General features: G+C 44.1%; 1 protein-coding gene across 2 annotated transcripts in view; it reads right to left on the minus strand.

The window, feature by feature from the left end:
- The window catches only part of LOC146809468 (excitatory amino acid transporter 2-like), a 968543-nt gene extending 947708 nt beyond the window's left edge, over positions 1 to 20835 (minus strand). Inside the window, exon 1 of one of the 2 annotated variants that reach the window (XM_085616310.1) lies at positions 20587 to 20835. The gene's annotated coding sequence lies outside the window, so the exon portion shown is untranslated. Of the gene's footprint in view, positions 1 to 20581 lie in introns of both variants that reach the window. The other variant, XM_085616311.1, reaches the window with a different exon arrangement.
- Between the last annotated feature and the right edge of the window lie 2881 nt (positions 20836 to 23716).

A 23716-nucleotide genomic window follows, 5' to 3' on the forward strand; every position in this document is an offset into this window, starting at 1 on the left:
GAAGCTGTGGGCGCGGGGCGCGGGCGGGGGGGCAACCCCCCCAATGGACACACCGCCACTGAAAGGGCTGAAGAGGGTTCGCCCAAAGACCTCTATATACTGTTTGCTTTAGGAATTATTTCTGTTCTGTTCATTACAAAATTCTGTGCAGAACTCTCTGGGCCAGACCTAAAATAGTTCTCTTGTGGCTACAGTTCAAGAAAGAGTGCTGTCTGCAGTGCTGTATATACCCCTTTGAGTGACACCCCAAACAATCGCTCGCTCAGCCTACCGATGCGCAGAAGACGTACCCAGATAATAGCTCCTTCACCGCCTTCGATCATTGTTCTTCTGCTAGCAGCTACCAACCTTCATCCAAAATGTAGACATGCACATTGGCTCAAGCTTACATGTGCTTAAGTGGATCCATTGGAGCAAATATACACTAGAGAACTTATCAGCTTGAAGCTTGCTGCACTCAGCATATGGATAGTAGCCATAACTGTCTTCAAAGGGGCAATCCATGCTAAGAGAGAAACCCAGTGGTATTCACCCAGGCTGCGGTGCTCACAGTACCCAACAATAGGCATTCGTGTATGCTGCTCTCCTTGAAGAAGTCTTCCTGGGGATTGAGATTTACAGTGATATCACTGACCAGATACTCACTTTATTATATACAACAATGCCATAGTTGTTCTTGCTTATTTATCTTATGCAGCTAACAACCACTGACAAAGCCAATAGTCCTGGCTTGTTGTAGGTGAAATGATACTTGTATTGTATATCTAGAAGCAATGAGAGAAGCATCATAATACCAGTTGGGCGGCACACTATACCGAGCAGTGAGCACAGACTTTCAACTTGTGTTATTAAGCCACACCCTTAAATGCATCGCCACGCACCTCAGTTTGTTCATCCCACTTAAAGCACACCATGGTACCAAAGCAAGATTGAAGCATTTTCGGGTCCTGCCACTAGGTGTCAGCGGACCCACAGTTTGAGAACTGTAGAGGCCTGTGGATGAGGAGAAAGAACGTCATCACAGTGGTATGCCCTTTGACCAAATGTTCCTCACTTCTTAAATAATCCTCTTTTCGGATGAGATTGTCCGTCTTCATCCCTTTGGCTGTCTGCCATTGTGAGGGTTTAAAACAAAACATGGAAAATCCCACAAATCTTATCCAAGTGATACAAAATACACCCTGGTGTTTATTGTATTCTATGGTTGTATTAATCAGTTACTTTCCTTCAAATATTTCAATCAGTTGCTCCTTCTACTGTGTCACAATTAGTATATTTCAGTAAAGACTGCTTATTCACTCTGAATCCTACATGCCATGCTTTAAAATAACTTTTTCCAACTACACACACAAGTTGACTCCTCACCCAACACTTGGTTTGTCTTCGGGACTTGTTCCCTGTCATAAGCACAGCACTCTCCAACTTGTGCAGCCAGAATAATAAACATGCCAAAAATCAGTGGTGTAACGAAACTTAAGGGGGCCCCCCTGCAAAGTATATGGAGTGGGCCCCCCATTCTCCACGTCAGTCAAGTGCTCTCAGGCCAGCGACCCGCCATACTGAAGGGGCTCACCCCAGCCATAAAAAAACGATTCTGGTTCCTCCATTGGTCACATCCGCCCTTTCATCGGGCGATTTACATACATCAGTAAATATTGCTGCTGCGCCCTCCAGCAAAGTTACATAATACTGTCTCCAGCCTGCCCACCAAACACATCCTCCGACTTGATGACCCACCTTCAAGCGAAGCCCGCTCAGTTGACCACCTCCAAACACAGACCACTGCCTTCGTGCCTGCTACTAATGCATCCATTACACTCTACTCTCACCCCTACGAAACCCGCAGTTATGCTTTTCCACCCGCCTTTAAAACCACCCCTCGAATGTCACTGTGAAACCGTGACTGCCGCCCACTGCTCCCCTGTCCACCACCGACAAAAAGACTGATGGCCGGTCCCCATCTAACCACTGCCTACCAGTAAAGACAGAGCCTTTCAGCTGCTGCTCTCCCCAATGCCACTGTAGTAGTTTAAAACATGTTAAATAATTCCTTCAACTGACCACCCGAATCTTCCTGCTACCCTCTATGGCATCATAGCCGTTCCTGCTACTTTTCATCTTCTGCATGATGCACACAATAATATTAAATGTACGAAGGGTCCGATTTTTGTTTCCTCACACCAACATTAATTTACACTATGTACCCCACTAAACCATACCTCTTGTCAAAGGCAAACCTGATCCCATGTGTAGCACCAGTCAGAAAATACCCCAAGGACAAACACCAGAGAGAATGCGCGATTCATGTAATTAAACCTACAGTGACAATGTAGCATTTCCCCACCCACTGTCAGCCCAGCGAAGTCTGCAACCGCACAGTAGCCATCAATACCGGCATGTCTAGACCGCATTTCCACTTCCTTTCATTGGCAGCTCCTGATACATATACCTATGCCTTCTGGGCAGCATCTACCACAGACCACAGCATTCTTTGTCTCCCTAAGACTAACCGAATGCTGCCTGTGTGGTAGTCCTGTAATGAATGTCCCTTTTCTATGCCCACAACATTTTGTCGTATTTCCGTAGTGTGTCTATAAAGTTAGGTCTCGCGAGGATTTGTTACAGGCGCGCGCGCGCCATGCTCCAGCAGCCCTACGATGTCATCCGCTTTGAGTGCAACATCTGCAAGGACTGGTTCCTGACAGGAGCTAGGGGCTTGAGAAGGGCACCAGAGCTCTGGAGTGGGTGATGTGACCCAGGATAACCCCCGCCTCCATGCGGGGAGAGGTGTGCAAAAACAGCCGCTCTGCATGGAGAAACCGGGATCTAAGATTCCAACACGATGACACCACAGCGCTGAAGTGCCCAATTTCATTGCTGGTTTGTTGTTGGGGGAACGGAAATAACGATCAGTAGGTATTAAAGGAATAACATGCAGGAGTCTGTTTCCTGGCTGATTCCTAATTGTTTTCTTCAAAACTTTCACATGGCGGTAATACTACTTTCAGCAGCAGACATACCGGAATGAAAAACAAAAACGTTAATTGTGAAGGTCCCGTAACTCCTCTGACCTAGGTGTATTGGTAACTCTTACCTTTGTCAGAGCATTAATTTTTTCAGATGCAAGATAGATATATAGCTGCACTGATTAGGGGGTTACATTGAGTAATTGCTAAATGCGTGACAATGGTTTTGGAAAGCGTTACGGTACCCAGGTGAAATTGTATTAATACCGCACATTACACTCTTGGAGTGCATAGACATAACCTCCCCTCCCCTTACTACCATGAATTATTGCTCCTCAGAGGGTTAGTGCCTTCAGTTATCTCTTGTAGTTCCACCTGTTACTGCGGTCAGTTACCTCGCAGCCATCCAACGCCTGTTGGCCCTCCCGTGGTCCTCAATGCTCCTCTTTTGACTAGAGTTCATCGAGAAGCATGCTCTAACAGTCTACTATATTGCCTCATCCACCCCCTCAAGTTCGGGCCTCTGCCTGCTGATCACAGGCCCGTGAGGCCCAATTTACACACACACAGAAAAGGCCTCAGGTCTCCCTCTGTCCAACAGGTGTTGTATTAATGCACCTAGAGACCTTGCTCTGCACACGAGCTGATTGCGCCGAGGGTCTAGGTGCCTACCGTGGCGCAGGGAGCTGTGGCCTAACTCTAGTCTGGTAGCGTCAGAGGCACCACTGCGCATACTGCTTCAGGCTCGGATCTCCCCTCCTCTCACACTCATGGCTAAATGGACGAAACACTTCAGCCCAGGGCAGTCTAGACCACATGTTAGATCCCAGTTGCACCCTACTTCAGACAGAAGATAACTGAGGAGGCACTAGAGGGTAGGTCACTGGGTCTTACTGTGATTTTAGCATCCCAGAAACGGACTGATTACTCATAGATAAAAGCAGCTCTTTTTTGAAGGTTTGATCTGACCACAGATTAGCATTTTAAAAAAACTTTGCAGCATTTCTACGCAGAGTAACCAGACATTATGGGAGGCCTAATTGGACCTTGAATGAACTGCCACTTTTAAAATGCTGAGTAAGTGTAACCTAGCATAGGCAAACAACTGATTTCTGCAGAGAACATCCTATGTATTTATTTTGTAGAGTTACATTAACATGTAGCTGATGGAAAACTGCTTGGCACTTGCAAATTTGCAAAGACACCTGGTAGGCTGGTCACCATGAGGGTGCAGAGGAATACACCTCAATTAGAGCACATTTTCACACTGATTCACTCATAGATGCCAAGGTTTCAGATTGGTAAATGTGACGTTTTGATAATTTAACTGTAATAATGGGTGACATTCACGCAGTCTGACTCTGCTCAGTTTTCAGTAGCCTGCTGTTAGCGCACTTTAGTTCAGTTTCTTTCTTAGAGTTTCTAGTTGCACAAATTGGTGTAATTTTTGATATTTATATATTTTCCTCCTCTTCATTGCTTGATTTTGCTCACAAGAAAGTGTCACTCATAGTCGTTGAAATGTCACTCATAATTACACTGAGTTTATGAAAATGTCCCACATAGCAATCTGAAAACTTGCCAGCTATGCTAATTCTACCACACACAGCACATTTGAACATCTCATAATTCCATGCCACACAATTCAACTATAAATAATTTAACCCTACAACATTACATACCACATAATTACAATCCTAGAAATTAAAAAACACATATTTCCACTTCACTCCATACCACATCATTCCACATCACATAATAACATTCGACACAACTTAATACCACTCCAAACCACATAATTACACTCCACACAACACAATTCAACTACACATAATTTTACTTCAACCTATATAATTATACTTCACACAACATATTTACACGCAACTCCAAAACACATAATCACCCTCCACAAAATACAACTCTGCAACATGCTGCATAATTGCACTCCGCACAATTATACACCACACCATGCCACATAATTCCACACATCACACAATTCCACAATTCATCCCCACACAATTCATCACACAACATAATTACACTCCACATAATACCACTCAGCACCACATAATTTACCTCCACATCATTATGCTTTACTCCATATTGCATAAATACACTCCACATAAATCCAGTCTATGCTACGTAGCAATATTCCACATAACTACACTTCACACCATGCCTCATAATACCAATCAACACAAATTTCACTCAACAGCGCACACTTCCACGTCACACAAATTCAACTCTAGACATTTCCATTACACACCATATAATTCAACAACAAACTACATAATTCAAACCAACCACACAATTACACAATACACCACATACATCCACCACAAAATTCCACATCATGGTACAATATTTAACAGCACACCACATAGGTAAACTCCACAACATAGCAATCCACAACACAAAATACCATTCCAGATAATCTCACTCCATGACACACAATCCCACTCCACATAATTCAAGTACACTCAATACCACACAATTACTATTCACATAATTACACTGCACAACATGCCACATTATTTCACTACACAGATCCAATCCACACAACACAATTCCACAACCAACAATTCCAATCCAAACCTTATATGTCCACTTGACACCACACACATTTACTCCACTCCAAACAGAAAACGCATAGGTAAAATACATTGTCCTTTACAATGTCAATAGCTCTAACTCTCACAAATGTGAGACCAATTGCATTGCAAATGCTTGTTTACCTTCCAATGCGTCCCAGCAGATCCTGTTCCTGGAGCTGCAAACCGTCTCCTGCCTCTGTCAGCTCTGTGCTGCCTCGTCCCTTCTCAGAGGAGCAGTGCCCTGGTGAGAATGCTCTCTCTGGGGGCCCCCTTCCCATCCTTGTCCCGGGGCTCTGACTGAAGAGAAACAATGTAACTTGTTACTTCGTTTCTCTTCAGTCCTGGTTCAGCGCGAGAAGCTCAGAGCAGGCTGCACACTGCAGCTGCTTTAGAGCAAGCCTCTCACAGCTCTCTATAGATAAGCTGAGGGGGCCCCCTTCACATACTGACGACTGGGGGCTCCCCCGCACCGCGGGGGCTGCGGCGGTGTTTATTATGGCCCTGCAAATAATATAGTCTGAAGTGACAAGTTTCAATGTGGAATCTCTAGATCCTGAAGTGTAACCACAAAAAATTATGGCAGTTTATAGTCCCATAAACAGTCCTCTTCAAATTAGAAAAGTATTCAATGAAGCAATGAAGTACAAGTATTAAGGAGTGGTGTCGTATGTTGTTAAACGCATATTTCTGCAGCGTGAAAAGATTGCAAAGTGAACAGATCTGTGGTATTAAATGTGGATCTCATAATTCCAATGGGGCAGGCTGCAGGCAGCTGCTGTAATAGCCTCCATCTGAATTAGGTGGTCACTCATAATGTCTTGTTACTTACAGGTAATCTTCATTACCTTGATTAGGGTCCTTCTCGTCCCAGTCCTAACATAGTAAGGCAATCCTGCCTCCCGACAGCGAATCAGAACTCTAAAATATTTTTGAAAAACGTAACATAAGTTCCTCCCACCCACCACCATGCCTGGTATCAACAAATCCAGACACAAACACAGCGGGAGAGAGGGAGGGAGGGAAAAGGACTGGGACGAGCAGGACCCTAATTGGGGTAATGAAGATTACCGGTAAGTAACAAGACATTATCCCCTCATGGGTCCTCCTCGTCCCAGTCTTAAAGTGAGGAACTCACAATCAAAGACCCAAGAGGAAAAATGCAGGACACCGGGGATTGATTCAAAAGTACAAAATGTAATCAAACAAATAATTAAGGAACAGCAGCGTTCAAAACACCAAAAGCAAAACTGTCCACATAGGCATGTCAAACATCAAGACGATAATGCTGAAAAATGTGTGATGGGACTGCCAAGTGGCTGCTCTACAAATCTCCTGGATAGACCCGCGCCTCAGCCCAGGAAGCGGACACAGAACGTGTCGAACGACCCTGCACCTGAGATGGAGGAGGCAGACCCACAGACTTATAGAACTGGCAGACCGCCAAACGCACCCACCGACTGATGGTTGAAGTAGAAACCTTCTTCCCTTTTGCCACACCCCCACCGGAGACAAACAGGCAAGGAGAAAGACAAAACCCCAGAGTACGCTGGAGGTAAATCTGAAGAGCCCTGCGAACATCCAAAGAGGAAGGAACAATGGAATTCCCCATACCAGGTAAATCAGGAACGATCACCTCCTGCTGTAAATGGAACTTGGAGGAAACCTTAGGGAGAAAAGCTGGGTCAAGCCGCAAAAGGGGAGGGGAGAGCATTAGCCTGGATTACTTCCTATTTGGAAGACAGAGAAAAGGTCATCTGGACGCCCCCCCCTGTGTTCAGCTTCTATGCCTAGCATACAGGTTAGAGTCCTGCAGGGCTCCTCCCTAAGTCCAACTCTGTTTAATTTATATATAGCACCTTTAGCATCAGTGGCAGAAGCACAGGATGCCAACATAATCTCTTATGCTGATGATACACAGATGATTTCTACATGCAATAAAGGCGCGGACTTCAACAGGGAGGCTATTAGATCCTGCCTCACTAAGGTTTTTAGATGGCTGAAGGAGAACCAGCTTAAATCCAATCCCGACAAAACGGAGATTGTCTGCCTCGGCCAACCCGCTGAGAGCAATTGGCACTAATGGTGGCCCGCAGATCTCTCCCCTCATAGGATTGCCCAATCTACAGTCAAAAACGTTGGTATCTACATCGATAATGAGCTATCGATGCGGTCCCAGGTCCAGGCCCTAGCAGGAACTTGTTTTGGCTTAATGCAAATGCTGAAAAAATTCCTGCCGCTCCGCCCCCTGGATTCCAGGAGGATAGTGGTGCAGGCGCTGATCATCTCCAGATTGGACTACGCCAATGTCCTCTATCTGGGACTACCGGACTACCTTCTTCAACTCCTCCAGGTAATGCAAAATTCAGCAGCAAGGGCGATTCTTAAACTGAAAACCAGGTCACATATGACCCCCATCTTAAGTCCTTACACAGGCTCCCAGTGAGGGAACGGATAAAATGTAAGCCCTTGGTTATTTTCTTAAAAGCCCTCCACAGCATGGGTGCCGTCTATCTTAGAAAAAAAGCCAGCCGATACACACCAACTAGAGCACGTTTGCCAATCTGGCTTGCATCCCTAAAATACGGCTGGTGCGCAGAGGTGGTAGGTCCTTTGACTTCTTAGGATCCCACGCCTGGAACAAACTGCTAGCATCTCTAAGAGCGTCACCAGCTCTCCTCCGCTTCAAAACCAGTTAAAAACATGGCTTTTATAGAACTAAAGCCTCCTTGTAGAACAGCCAGTTGTGAACTGTTAGCGCCGGGACACTCCAGCCGAAGTAGCTGTGCGCTCTATAAGTACCGGTCATTTATTAATTCATTCAAAACAACCCTATCCTGAAGGAACTGCAAATAAGGGAAGGAGATAAGCAAAGCACCCAACTCACCTAACCGCCGAGCGGAGGTGATGGACAACAAAAAAAACACCTTTGCGGACAACCACATCAAATCCGCCTCGAACAAGAGCTCAAAAGGGAGCAACTGCAGACCCCTCAAAACAGTAGGCAAATCTCAATAAGGCCCAAGCACAGGAGAGACCGGACGACGAAGCCGAAAACTTCAAAGAAGCAGACTCACCAAAGGAGCAACAACCTCCAAGGAGGCCCTGGAACCCCAACAAGCGCAAATTGCAGCTCACTGAGCAGACCATGTGGAAGGGGAAAGGTCTTTCAAAAACCCATCCCGGAGAAAGTCAAGAACAGAAGCCGGATCCCCAACCACAGGATCCACACCATGAGAGGAGCACCATGAGACAAAAGAGCCCCAATGTCTACTATAGCTCTTAAGGGTGGGAGGCCAACGTGACATCTGGATGTCACAGGCCACCACAGAAGAACAGTCCAAAGACTCCAACGTCAGCCGCTCGAGAGCCAGGCCGTCAGATGCAAGCGACGAATACTGGGCAGAGACAGGTGCGGATACTGAAGCGGAGCCGGAACCAAGGGAAGCCGGACAAACCAGCCCCCTGCTATCTGCCTCAGGAGTGGAAACCAAAGGCGGGGAGGCCAAAAAGGAGCAATCAACAGCACAGACACTCTCTCCCCCGAATCCTCTGTAGCACCCTTGGGAGGAGGGGAATAGGAGGGAAAGCATACAGAAGGCCTGAAGGCCAGGGAATCGTAAGAGCATCCACCGCCCAAGCCTGAGGACACACCAACTCGGAACAAAACTGGGGAAGAAGAGCGTTGTGAGGGGAAGCAAAGAGATCGATCCAGGGAGTCCTGAACCGAAGACAAAGGTCCAGGAACAGAGGAACAGATAGATGGTACAGAGGACGGAAGGTTGCGGCTCAAGTCGTCCGCATGAAAGTTCAGATGCCCCTGAATGTAAACATCTCTCAACGCCAACAGGTGAGATTCTGCCTAGGCACAATTCGTGGAAGCCAGCATATTTAGAGACGCACACCTGGTCCCCCCCCCCCGGCGGTGCAAGTAACAACAAGCCAACTGATTGTCGGTACGAACCAACACATTCGCCCCGAGGAGAAAAACCTGAAATGGCTGCCAACTCCTGCCAGTTCGAGGAACAGACGCTGTCCCTCCGAGACCATGGACCCTTGGCCTTCAAGAACCCCAAAGTGGCCCCAGAAACCCCAAAGACTGGCATCTGTGGTCAACAAGAGGGGAGGAGGAAGCTGGAAATGCACCCCCTTCTCCTCCAGATTGGGAGTGCAAAGACACCAGTCCAAGTCCTGAGCCAGAACAGGAGATAGAGGAACCAGAGTCTCGTAATTCGCCCAGGTGGGGTCTCACCGAAGCAACAGATGATTCACAAAGGGCTTGAGATACAGGCGAGCTCAAGGAACCACTGCCGTAGTGGCAGCCATCAACCACTGGACCCGCAACCAAACCCGAGCCGGGGCAAAAGCACGATTCAACAGGTCCCGCAACAAAGTCTGGAGGGAAAGGATCCGAATAGGATGGAGAAACACTGCCCCCTGTATGGTGTCGAACAGACCCCGATGAACTGAAGTCTCTGAACAGGAACCAGATGAGACTTTGTCAGATTCAACTTGACCCCCAGATCCTGGAACAAGGCCAACATAGCTTCCACCGCCAGAAGAGCCTTAGGAAGGGAGGAAGCAGAGATCAGACAATCATAGAAACACAGAGATAGGGAATATAGGGAAAGACAGAGAAACCCTGACGCTGCAAAACCCCCACAGCCGGAGCCAATACCTTGGTAAAAGTCCAGGGAATAATCAAAACTGGAAATGCATCCCTTACACCGCAAACCTCAGGAACCGCTGACTGTCTGGATGGACAGGAACATGAAAATAGGCGTCTTCAAAGTCCAGAGAAGCCAAAAAATCTCCCTCCTGGATGAGGGAATGACGGACTGCAAGTCGACCATCCGAAAATGATCCAGCCGCACCAACCTGTTCAAAGCCCAGAGATTCAGAATTGGGTAGAAGGAACCATCGGGTTTTGGGACCAGAAACAGAGTGGAATAGAACTCCATGCCCCTCTCCTCCACCAGAACCAGCACAACAGCCTCTTTTGAGAACATCAGGTCGACGCCTGACAAAATGGCAGACCCCCTTACAGGGTTTTCTGACAACGGGGTAACCCGAAAATAGTCCAGAGGGGGAGGGCCCCGGAAGGGATTCTAGTAACCCATCCTGATGATTGACAAGACCCACTGGTAGGAAATCGGACTTGACCAACGGGCCAAAAACACTACACCACACTACAAGTTTCAGTGCTATTTTATGATACACAAGTTTACACTGGGAACGCAATTACGAGTTGTGTAATAATTATCATACCTTGCAGTTTCCCCAGATAGATTCCAGCAGGTCAAATATGCCAAAATTTATCAGGAAAACAGGTCCCGCGAAAAGAAGAACACATGCACTTTGACATATTAAACATGATTCATCATCATTTTCAATTTGAAAACTCAGAATAAGGGGCATTTACGACAGCCTGGGTTAATGGTATTTACCTGATGTGCTAGATACCGCACCCTGTTTCGGCCACCATGCCATTTGGGTTCAACAGTGGTTTGCTATAATTACTTCATCTCTATACTGCACACCTATATCTTCGGTTCTAGGTCTATACCTAGTGTAATCACCCAAATCTAGCAGGATCTGTGATACAAGATCTTTCAACATACCATGGTAGTGCTAGCACCTAGAGACAGCTAAAGAATCCTACTCTTTGTTTATACATTATATAGCGCCTTAAAAACATGCGTTTCCATTCATGGTCTGAGATCGTTTACAATACAAATCATGCCATTTTACAATCATATACTTCTGTCCAAGATTATAACGCTGCCAAATGTAGACGTTTAAAGGTCCTCGCCTAAATATATTAAGACATTAAGGGTTCCAATAAGAGATTTTGGAGGAAGCGCTCTGCCGCGCCTCCTGGCCTCCAGGCCACAGATTAAGGCCTCATCTTGACAATGAGTCACAAAGAGTGGCTTAGAGGCCGGGAGCACTTCAAACTAGGGTGAACCAAAAAACAGAACGGCCACTAACATAGAAGCATAACTGACTTTTGGAATATAAGGGCTACAATACACAACTCACTGGCTCAGAAGGCCTACAATTCTACTCTCGAAAATTACACATAAAACAAAAAAGATAGCATTTCAGTGGCTGTGAACTTCTTTCCATCTCAAAAAGTTTTGACCAGCCAAAGGAAGAGAACTGAAAATGCAGGTTATCACGGGATCCAGTTTTCTTTGCGTTCTAGGACTTGTCCGTGTATTTATAATAAAACATTGCTATAATAAAAAAGAGCAACAGAAAAAAAGCAGGAATGGCTAGGCTACAAGCAGAACACTGTGGAGAGATGCATATGGGCCCACGGCAGCAATTTTTCGCTTTTTTCACTGGCAACAAACATAAAAAAAATCAGGGCCCTTTATTCAAGTGGATATATGGACTGCTCTGAAATTCATCAAGTAAAACACTCTCTCCCTTATGGTGTAACGAGCCCCATGGACAGTTTTTGCCTTGGCAATTGGACTCCTGTGACACTTATTCATCCCTATTTAAAACCTGCTATGCCTTGCGAATGGGGTTGAGGCAGCATAGCAGGTGAATACAGAACTGAACATCTTTCCATGGAGGGAGGCGAGAGCAGGCAAAAAAGTGAACATGCACTACTCTGTAATTAATACATGTTAATTACAGAGTACTGTAATTAACCAAGACGTATTCATTTAAGCTAAAACTGTTGTGACCTGGGACAGTCCTTGAAAAGCGAACTGTCCAGGTGAACCCGGGAGATCTGGTCACCCTACTCCAGCCAAGCAGATCTACCTGCACTGCCACGTGGGGCTGTCAGCCCTCCTAGCCTGCAGTATGGGGCAGGCCACTGCTCAATTTGAGCTGGTGGTTAAAGGTGGAGCTCACTACCACAGGCCAGGCACTCCTTCCAATCTCATGCTGCATATGGCCGAAGGCTGTGTGCGGTGCAGTGAAGAAGGGGGGTTGGTCTCCCCCAGAGGGTTTGGACGCAGGGCCTAGATGTCAATCCTCTACTGCACATGGTCAAAAGGTAGGCTCAGTGAGGAAGTTGGGTGAATGTAATAAAAAACTTCCAGATAGTCACTAAAAACATCAAAGGTTAAAGTGGCATTACAGAAAGGCCTTGTAACAACCGTGGCCCATGCAGGAGTGCGCCCAAAATCTGGAACTCCATTCCCCCTCACATCAGTACCATCCCCTCCTTTGTAAAATTCAAGAGTCAACTCAAAACCTTGTTCCTCGACCGCTCCCTAGGGAACCGATAGGAGCAGTCGGAGCCCGGAAACAGGCTCTGTCAGCAAGACCATGAAGCAGAACTCTCCACCGCCGACCCTCCATATTATTGTTTTATGTTATTATCTGCATTGTATCTGATGTAAAGCGCTCCGATACCCTCGGGTCAGGCCAGCGCTATATAAAACTTCTTAAATAAAATTTAAAAAAAAAAAAAAAAATGTGGTGCTTCTGATGGTTGCCATTCTCAGTCTGTTAGGGGGCATACAGCCAATACTAAGCTGTTCTGATTGAAGCCTACAATACTATTTTTCCCATAATGAAATGTTCAGTAAATGTAGCATAGCATTTCACAATTACATAATCGTCTTCAGTTTCTAAGAACTTTGATCACTTTCAGTATTGAGCATTTATCATAAATATACATTTGCTGACTTGAAATGTAGACTATCCAACCTAGAGTGACTTGCCAGTTTTTGATATCAATACTTGTGTTTTATACTGTGCTTCATCATGCATTGTTGTGGTTTCTAAGCACTGTAAATAAAAAGTGGTATCATACATAATGGTATTCAATTAAGTAACTTCATAAGGATGGAAGTTTAGTTAGCCGTGCCAGGATTCGAATGAACTACCTACAAGCAGATCACAGCAGATGTTGGCAGCAAGAGTTAACACAATTATTTTGCTGACTTATCATGTCTTTTTTTGATATGCCTTGTCCCATTTCACACATAATCTGCAGATCATAGCACGTCATCCACAAGTATTAAATAGGACTTATTTACTCAGTAATGAGGCAAAAACGCATCACAATGCCACACAAATGAGATTATGTGATGTAGGCAACACAACAAGCAAATTAATTGTTTGGTTGCCCAGGAAAGGGGAAGCGATCCAATAGGTTTACGTTACACGAGATGAAAGGAGAGGTCATGTCATAGTGAATAAAGAGGTGACCGACCATTTAGGGTAACTTTGGATAATATTTCCAGGCTTTATATAGTTCTAAATTAAAAGGAGAAGAGAGGGTGCTGGACTGACTGATGGCGTCCCGAAATTGAGAGGCAAAATCTAGAATGGAGTAAGAAAGAGACATTTCACTTGAAGAAACAAACTGCTGCAGGTCAGCTACAATTCAGCAAGTTGCTGGATCCAACTGGGTTAGCCATGGGTATCGAAAACACTCCTGGTCACAACTTCAACCCCTTTGCTTAGTATGTTTCTGGAGGCTGCAAAAGAAGGCAGACTGACAACAGATTAAACAAATCTAAGAATTCCTCCAAAGGCGCTAATCTGTAAAGAAGGTCTTCAAACCGTCTAATAAATATCATTGTTAATGGAAGCAAAAATATTGGCTAAAACCATAACAGATAGGCTGAACTACCGCTTGCCAGAGTTTATCCACCCAGGCCAGTCTGGGTTTATGCCAGGCCATTCTAAAAGATTCAATTTGTGCAGAGTATTTAATAGTCTCTTAACGGCATCCAAGGTATAGGTACCAATAGCTATATTAATGCAGAAAAAAGCAATTGTTTCTATTGAATAGCCTTTTATGTTCAATGTATGTAGCTAGATGGAAATAGGATCCACCTTTAGGTCCCAAGTGAACCTGGTATTCAAGACACCCAGGGACAAAGTTAAAGTAAATGGTACAGTATCCAAAATGTTCTCACAGTGAGAGGAACTAGGCACGGATGCTCATTGTCACGTGTTCCATTCTCGATATTAAAGAAGCCACTCATCAGATAGGTAAGCAGAGGCACTTCAGTAGTTGGAGATGGTTTTAGGATTGGTGAAGATTGGATATTTCAATACATCGATGATATCTTACCTTATGTGGCTGACTCAGAAATTTGAATCCAGAGGTACAATGATAAATATTTATGGGGAATAATCACACTTTAGGGAGCAGCACAGACCACTGAAACCAGAATAGTGTGAAAAAGGCTGTTTTTATTGAAGCAGGTGCACATCACAATTAAACCCCTTGGCCTGACGCCTTACAAAACTACAGCCTCACTATACAAGATGTAACCTATGTTAAAATACTCCCCACGTCCCCCCACAACATTTTAAACCTGTCATTCAGTACCCCTCCTAGGCTGCTACTCAGCCCTTGTGACTAGCCACTGTGTATAGCACAAAATGGTGGCTTATCAAACTAAATTAGGACCTATATATCCCTTGAGCTATAAAACCACCCAACTAGCCCAACAGTCGCCTGGGCTTCTCCAATTTCTCAAACAGCTCCAGGGACAGACTTCCCTATAGTCGGCTGCCCACTAAGACCCCAGCAGCATAAACTGTTGGAAGTTGTTACTCTACCTGGTAAATGAATGAGCCTCAGCACTTGCTGCAGAAAGTCTTTGTAAGATTGAAACAGATCACTTTAATTATGTGCGGGTATAGATTTAAACTTGATCCTTCTTGATTCTACAACTATAATCTGGAGTATTTACTGGATAGGCAAGCTGGAATTATCCCATTAGACTAAACTTCTGCGATAACTATTAGGCAGAGTGGCACCTTTTAAAATGATTACCCTCCTCCGTTTCCTTAATATTTAACGGAATACACCATATCCAATCCCAAGGAGATTCTTTTAGAGATTCAATATTCTAACAAGGTCCTGATATGGTAAGACAGAGCACAAAGAAACTCTCTGTCCATGCTACAAAAAATGAGTAAGCAAAGGAGGAGTTACTCTGCTGAACATCAGATGATACTATGAAGACGTGCAATTATAAATTGTAAATGACTCATCTTTCTTTCCTCAATATCACCCAGGGGTACGATTGGATAGATTTGAATTTGAGCAGAAGGGCTATGTGCATGCATTATATACAGGAAAACAGGTACCCACGACGTTACTAGCTACATGAGCAGTAATAAATATATGTGAATAAACACTTTAGGGGTATGGCTGGTGCAAGAAGTACTATGTACAACATTACTCTGGAGGGATAGTAGGCATGCAGATATGAATGTTTATAGAACAGGCTTCTCCAACTAGTAGCTCGTTAGTTACTGGTAAGCTCTCCAGGTATCTTCTAAGTACCTCACCTGTGTGCAGTCCAGACAACCTACTGAATTGGAATCTTTTACTTGGTTGAATTAATATATGTATTCCACAATTACTCAATTGTATAGTTGAGATGAAAATGTATTTACTTTCAGAACTCACAAGCTGCTATTTGGAGAAAAATGGCTACGTTTCCACAATATGTTTAAGGCTCATATTTGAGTAATAAATGAAGTGGCATTGGGGAAAAAACGTTTTACACATGTTATTTCTTGGTACCAGAGGCATTGCAGTTAGGGCTGTTATCTATTACCCAAGTAGAGGCATTCCACATTGACAAAGCTTTTTATATAATACTTCTTGCAACCATGCCTGATAGACTAATGTGCTCGCTGGTAGTAATCTTGCATATGGTGGCCACTAATGTAATCGTGTCTGGCGTGGTCACTATTACAACATTAATATTAGTAGCTCTCAATGAGTTTAATTGAACATAACTAGGTCTTATACAGAAAAGATTGGAGACTTCTGCTCTAGAGAAGAGTTTCCTCAACAGTGGGTCAAGGCCCACTGGTGGGTTAAGAGTTGATTTTTGGTGGGTTGTAAAAGTCAGAGCAACAAATAAAGATGCCTTTAAAATTTGGATTTAACTTGTAATATTGCCAGTGGTTCACAGACAGATGTCAAATGTCAGTTTGCTTTATTGTTTTAAGATGTGGATTACTGTTTTCGTTTTTTCTTTGACTGCAAAGTGAAAGCAGTTTTAAAAGTGAATTAAGTGACGATGTAGGATGTTGTTTTTTGCAATACACAACAAGGCGTACTTAACTGTAAATGAACTGCATGCATCCAGCAGTTAGGACAGTAACATTGAAGCACTTTGTTTTTGTAGTTCTGAAGTGTGCTGGAAACAGGTATTTTAATAGGATCAAAACAAATCAAGACACTTACTTGGTGATGCTAAATATTCATAGAAACCCAATTTCCACACATTATCATTTGAGTACTATATAGTTTTATGAGTAAACCTGTATGTCTGTGCAAATTTAGTGGCCATGTCAATGGAAAATGTGCTGTGCGTAAATAACAATGCGTTACCGCACGCTGCTTTTGTTACATTCAAATATAGCCCCGCCTCATGTCCATCAAAAGTAGGTGGGTCACGAAAGTTTTTTGTTTAAAATGTGGGCCGTGGTTGTACAAATGTGGGAACCACTGCTCTATAGGGTTTTTGAAGATGGGATTTAAAAGGAATTTCCCAGCTTGGAACTCCACGAACATTAAGCCGTTCGAAAGCTAAACACGTAATCCACATTAGATGGATTCAAGATGCAACTTCGGCATGCACAGATAAACGTGAACTAGGGGATTGAATCCTCATGGAGGAATCACCACTAGAATGAAGGCTATTAGGATCTATGCTTCTTAAAGGGGTTTTATCTCCCACACATTGAACACTAATAAATACAAAGTCCAAACAGACAGTTGTTAATAGGAAAGCGATATTCGGGAAACAGATGGGCAACTCAAGAAAAAACAATAACATACCCCCAGGAGGTTTCTAACAAAATGAAACTTCGCTTAGTGCAAATAAAAATCACCCACAAGGGAAAGTTTGTTATTTTATTTTTGTTTAAAAAACGGTCTCATTTTACTAGAGTCTCGACGATTATGCGGATGGTTCTAAATGCTAATTAAAAACGTATTTGAACTTTAAATCCATCCATAGAATTTATTACACAAGAATGCAACTACTGAAATCTGGTGGTATGATGACAATATTTGACTCAGAGGCTGTGGGGAGGGGGGTTCTTTTATACACATAATTTGTCTCTGGCTCAGAGATTCAGAAGCACTAAAAACGAGCAGCAAGCAGGTAGGAGGGGTACTATCGCTAGTGAAACCCAACTAAGACAAAAGCTACTTGTGAACTTGGGATATGTGATGGATATGGGATATATCTAAAAAAAAATAGGGAAGTCAACCGGATTTGGAGTAGGGGTAAGGTCTGCTGTCTGTAAGCGTTAAGGGTCGTATATAATGGTAGCTGATGCCACCACAAATTTCATAGGATATGGTCCTCACGGATACAGTATGTCTATTTGCTTTCTACTTGTCATGAATTAATGGCAAGGGAGAAATTGCCGCTTGTGTGTGTGAATTATATAACGTGCTAAACAGAATATTTATATTGGACAATCATGGGATATAGAGGTTATAGTATGGCTAGCCATATACATTATAATACAAGTCGAGGGGAATCATGGTGATCTGAGTGATACTCTAGTAATTTACTGAATACCTTGGCATCATTTGTTTTTGGAGATAGCAAAATAATAAAATATATATTTTTTTAATTGTACAGCAGCTCTGGGGCCTATGGGTACAAGGGGTCCAACTGCTACAGCACCTCAATTGAAGCAGGTCTTGCTACAACCAAACCAGGAAATCGGTAGCGAATTTCCCTTGCTGAGCCACTGGTCAAAGTCCTAATTGCTAATTGCTGGAGAAATCTTTCTCTTAAACCGGGCACATAATTCCTTTCACTTCTCTTTGCGTTAACCGAAACGCGACAAAATGATCATGTCTAAAATAGAAGTAAGGTAAGATGAGAAAGGGCAATGACTCGTCTGCAGACTTATTTCGCTCTGCAAGGCAGAGAATTAGTCTGTGCAGGCAAGCAGCCATCGTAAAATAATGTAGAAGGATATGGCTACCTACGAGTTACCAAAGGATGTTCAAGGTACGGAGGAGAGTCAAGAACTTTCCCCTCTCTCACTCGCACACCCACATACACACACATACCTCTTTCTCTCCCTTCCCACCTGCTGCACCTCAAAAGGTAGTCTCAACCATAAAGGTGATGGGGGAAGAGAGAAAGGTTTTCGGAGGCCACACCTCTGGGCCTTTCTGACCTTGACCTTGTCACTAGCTGAAGGGTGTTACCCTATTGTCTCTGCCTCGCTTTCCTTCATTACATATGAGGCACCACTGTCTCAGCAGACAAAGAAAAAACTCATATGTCAGTTGTGCATACTGGGAGGGCGGGAGGAACTATGAATGAAAGCGAGGGAGTAGGAAGCAATATTTGTGGTGAGTACTGCTCTTCCAGGACCCGGCTGCTATGGCACAGTGACTGGATTGTCCAAGACTACATCAGACTCTAAGAGTGGCAAGGCTGAGTACTCGAGGCACAGGAACAAGGAGGTGGGAATTCCGAGCCAGAATGACACATTACCCAACAAAACAAAGGTCAATGACAGATCTGAACTTATCGCTTATAAACAGAGTAGATTTGTGTTTACAGCAAATCTTAGCACATTTGGTACTGAAACAAAATAACAGTATTACTGTATTGAACTGCAGTCAATAACTCATATTGTAATCAATGCCTTCATGCGTGGTTCTTGATATGTCAAACTTTGTCTTGTGCTAAAGGAAGTTCCACTGAAAGAAGAGAAGGACCAGACAGGGCTTGCAGCCAACATACGTTCATCTGTGTGATCTTTCTGCTAACTCATATGTCTGGATATGGGATTATAGTAAAAGCTCGCTGTGTTTGAAATTCTGATTTCTTGCTGTTCAACACCAGCCAAAACCCCACCTGCCAAAACTACAGAAGACAAAACAACCCAACAGGCTGGTGCAACGGCCGACAAAGGCTGCTGAAAATCATCTACATACAGTGATGCCGAATCCACTATAGCAGGTAAATGCCTTTACACAGGGTGTCAACTGGGAAACACAAATTGGTCAAACTCAATGCTTTTGATGAAGCTGCTGCTGATCAATGGAATGAGGCCATGGTTGTCACCCAACAAAGGTGGCAAATAGTTGAGGGGGGCATTAATCAATAACACGTGCAGGGTATGTGTTCCCACTGTCACAGGCAGGTGTGCACTGGTCAATATACCACAGAGAAACCTTGGGTTGGTATGGGATGACATGAAACCTTCAAACATGTATGACTGTCAGGCAGCCAGATCCTTCTACGTTATTTTGCCCTGGCTGTTTGTCTGCACATGCTAATTCTCTGCCTCACTGTGTGAGATAGGTCTGCCAAGGGGTCACAGCGCTTTCCCTGCCTGCCTTATTTCTGCAGTGTGGTGATGTTAGTGGTATGGGGAACCTTAGTGTTCCTCTCGGGCAGGTGAAACAAGTCCCACAGGAAGCCTGAAGTAGATGTTTTGCCATTTCAGACCATATTCTTGGTAGGTGTGCATACCACTGGAAAGAATGCACGGGAGCAGGGATTCTCCCCTACCCTCCTCTGCAGTCCTCTCGGTTTCATTTTATGAACTGGACTCCAGTTCTTTTCGGGTGAACTGGGCAGAATATCCTTCCGGCTCCTAAGCATGCACTCACTGTGCCAGCGCTCCTTTAGGGCCTCAGCTAAGCCTTGCTTTGTATTTTTCCTCAGATAGATGCTGTCTCCTATAAGAGGCATGGTCGCACCTTGAATTCGTACAGCTGGGGAGCACGTAGGGTGTACTGTACATGATATCTTGCTATGCATTAGGTGGGTTTAACTGTAGGACAAAATATTTCACCTAGACAATGGGGGCAACTGTAATCCATCTCTTCTTATCATAACATATTTAACAGATTGGCGTGGGGGCACGTTCAGTAAGTTACAAAGCAGTAGTTAACAGAGATCATAATGAAAGAACCGTGTGAAAAGGGCTATCCCGTAGTCTCACTTTTGAAAGTACTGATTGAGAACTCTGACAAGTCGTGTCCCGTACATACTTTTCAAATTACAAGGTGAGCATTCGTACTGTACCAGTGCCGGCAGCTGCGGGTGTCTTCTTCCCGTCTCAGCCCAGGGTCAGCGCGACGGATGGCGGTTCCACAAGATGGCAGCGGAAACGATGCAGGCGTGAGATGATTCTCCGGCTAGCTGCGCTCGCTTCGCATTAATGAAACGTCGAGTGGATCAGCTTGGTATCGAAAAGAATGACTCCTTTTGGAAGAAGAAGGGCGCACTTGAGTCTCTCTTGCACTACCTGGGTCAATACGAGGCAAATCCGAACTGTTCTCTCATCGCCTTCCAGCAGACAGAAGGCCCAGGCTTGCAAGATTTAATCAACGGCGGTCAGGAGATCACGAAAACATGAATAAGTTAAAAGATTAGTGCTCAGTGGGCAGGGAGTAGGGAGGGGGCCGGCAGATGACGACAGATTGGGTTATCTGTGGAGGGGAGGAAAATGAGAAGGGAATAATGAGTCTTCGGCTAGAAATGAATCCTTTACGAGATTTCAAGTACCATGACCTTGGTTCCTCCTTCTGGCCATCATATGGTGACAATCACTGTTCTAGTAAAGCTGTGCCCGTATGAGCTTTGTCCTACTTTCGCCTCTTTCTCCAGCCACTATGAAGTCCTTCTATCTGAGATAAATCATTTTTGTAAAGAGCGCAGGCACTATTGTAATCATATCTCGTCACCTGCACGACCCTATACAACATACTACACTGTCTGAGATCCAATGGTAGCTTATACGCGTGTGTTCTGAAAAGTAAAAGGATTTAAGACAACCAATGTTAAAAGAAACATATTATGTACCATATACAATTCTTAGCTACAGTAATTCTTAACTGCCATGTTTTCCTGCTTATCCTAAGTGCGCAACGATAGTGCCTGTCTCCCAAGCGAGAACAGCTTAGACACCTAAGGCTTGATTCTAGCTTGCTCAGCTGAAACTGTCAACATTGTTTGTACTTACAAAGGCCATCTGTGCTCTCTCCCAGGGGCTCACCTATGCACCTGTTTGTATTCTTAGTGAGAATTTAGTTGTGTGACTGATACTTCTGTGAAAGGGGACATATGTGCATCATGCGTTAAATCGGGGAGCTTGTATCAAAGATAGATGTAGGGACATCGCTTGTAGATTTGCTCTGAAACAGAAAGGCTAGCATCATCTTAATAACTTTATTTATTTATTTTTAAGAGTTTTCTATAGCGCGAGCCAGACCCAAAGTAGGGTATCAGACCGCTTTACATAAAAAGCAATGTGTAAAACATATTAGTGAAAAACATTGTATATAAAAACATAGCATAAAAGTAGCAGCATATAGAAAAAGGGTCCGGGTGAATAGCAGCAGTGGGAATTGTTCTGAAACAATAAAAACAAGATTGAGTTTGTGTTGGTCTTCACTGTCTCAGTGACTCGAGAGTAGAGGAATTTAGGAGGTTGTATAGCTGGGGTCATAATTGTGCAGATTTAAAGTAGGAATTTGCTCATCAAGAATAATTTTGCTTCCTTTTTGAAGAGAGGCATAGAGGAGATTTTTCTGATGTATGGCGGAAGCGAGTTCCATATTCTTGGCGCTGCTCCGGAAAATGCTCTGTTGGAGGTTTTAGTCTTGTTGAAACGTGAGTGTTTCAGAAGTACATTGTCTGCGCTCCTAGAGTGTCTGTTACCTCCAGATAAGGTAAGTTTTTGGGCTAGGTACTGGGGGGTTTTGTGGTGTAGCGCCTTGTGAGTGATGCAAGCCATCTTTAGGTGGATTCGAGCTTCATAGGGTAGCTAGTTGAGTGCCTTCAGGTGTGATGATATGTGGTCATATTTCCTAGATCCTGTTATAAGTCTTGCTGCAAGGGTTGTGCATCCGTATTCCAGCCTCGAGATGACTAAGGACTGAACTGCAGTTTTGAGGTCCGATTTCTTGACGAATGGCTTCATTTTTCTGAGATAGCTGAGGAGGAAGCGGGCGTTTTTAGCCAACAGGTTGATATGACTTTGCATGTTAAGGTTCTTATCCAGTGTGATTCCAAGTGATAAGGAGGAGTCCAGTTCAGAGCAGTGATCATTTTGATCCACTCCTTTGTCACCGTGGTGTTATTAGGTGGGGAGATTAAAAGAAATTCTGGTTTTTGTGAGTTTAGCTTGAGGAAGTTAGTGGTTAACCATTGGACGGTTTTTTCGAGAGCTAGATTCATTGTCCTTATCTCTTCAATGGAGGAGATCTTGATGTACAGTTGGGTGTCGTCCACGTACATGTGGAAGGAGAAGTTCGCCTGCTGTAGTAGATCGGTAAGAGGTTCGACATATAGGTTGAATAGCATGGGGGAAAGGGTAGAGCCTTGTGGAACTCTTAGTAGGTAAGGTGAGGAAGCGGAAAGATTTTTGTTGATCATGTACGATTGTGTTCTGTTTTCCAGGAAGGATTTGAAACATTAAAGGATTTTCCCAGATAAACCCATCCTGTATTCTAGTCTTCTTAGTAATTTGTTGTGATTGACCGTATTAAAAGCTGATGAGAGGTCGAGTAGGACTAGTAGGCAGGTTTCGTTGCAGTTAAGAGCTTGAAGGGCGTCGTCTACTATGTGCAAGATGGCTGTTTCTGTGCTATGATCAGGTCTGAAACCCGATTGGAGGATGTTCAGTAGATTGAAGTTCGTGATGTGTTGGTTTAGTTGTTGCTGAACACAATATTTCAGAGTCTTTTTTATCGCTCCATAAAAACTGAAGGAAACTGAACCCCTTAAATCGCTCTCAACTCCTTTATTCATTTACAAAATGTGCAAGCCTACGTTATGTAAGATCAGAGGACCTCAAACAAGTAGGGTTAATGGCAAATAATAAAGGGGTGAAGTAACCAAGGTCCTCCTTTTTTCAGCACTAGTAAAAGCAGCACTGGAAAAAGCAGAACTTGAGTTGCTAAAGGAAGGTATTAGTCTAATTAAAAGGGATGAAATATTATTTGATAAGCAGGGGAAGACATTTCTTAGAAATCATGCGGGGCTGGGAACATGGCAAATAAGAGTGATTAACTCCTGCTGGGGTAAAAAGGAAGGATTGGAAATTACAATATCCCCTAAGGAAACAAGGAACGACGATGTAGATGTGTTAGCTGGGAACAGATATAGAGCCCTGGCATTCGAGGAGCATGAGGAAGAGGAGTGCCTGAGT

Source organism: Triturus cristatus, chromosome 7 (genome assembly GCF_964204655.1).
Source record: "Triturus cristatus chromosome 7, aTriCri1.1, whole genome shotgun sequence".
NCBI lineage: Eukaryota > Metazoa > Chordata > Amphibia > Caudata > Salamandridae > Triturus > Triturus cristatus.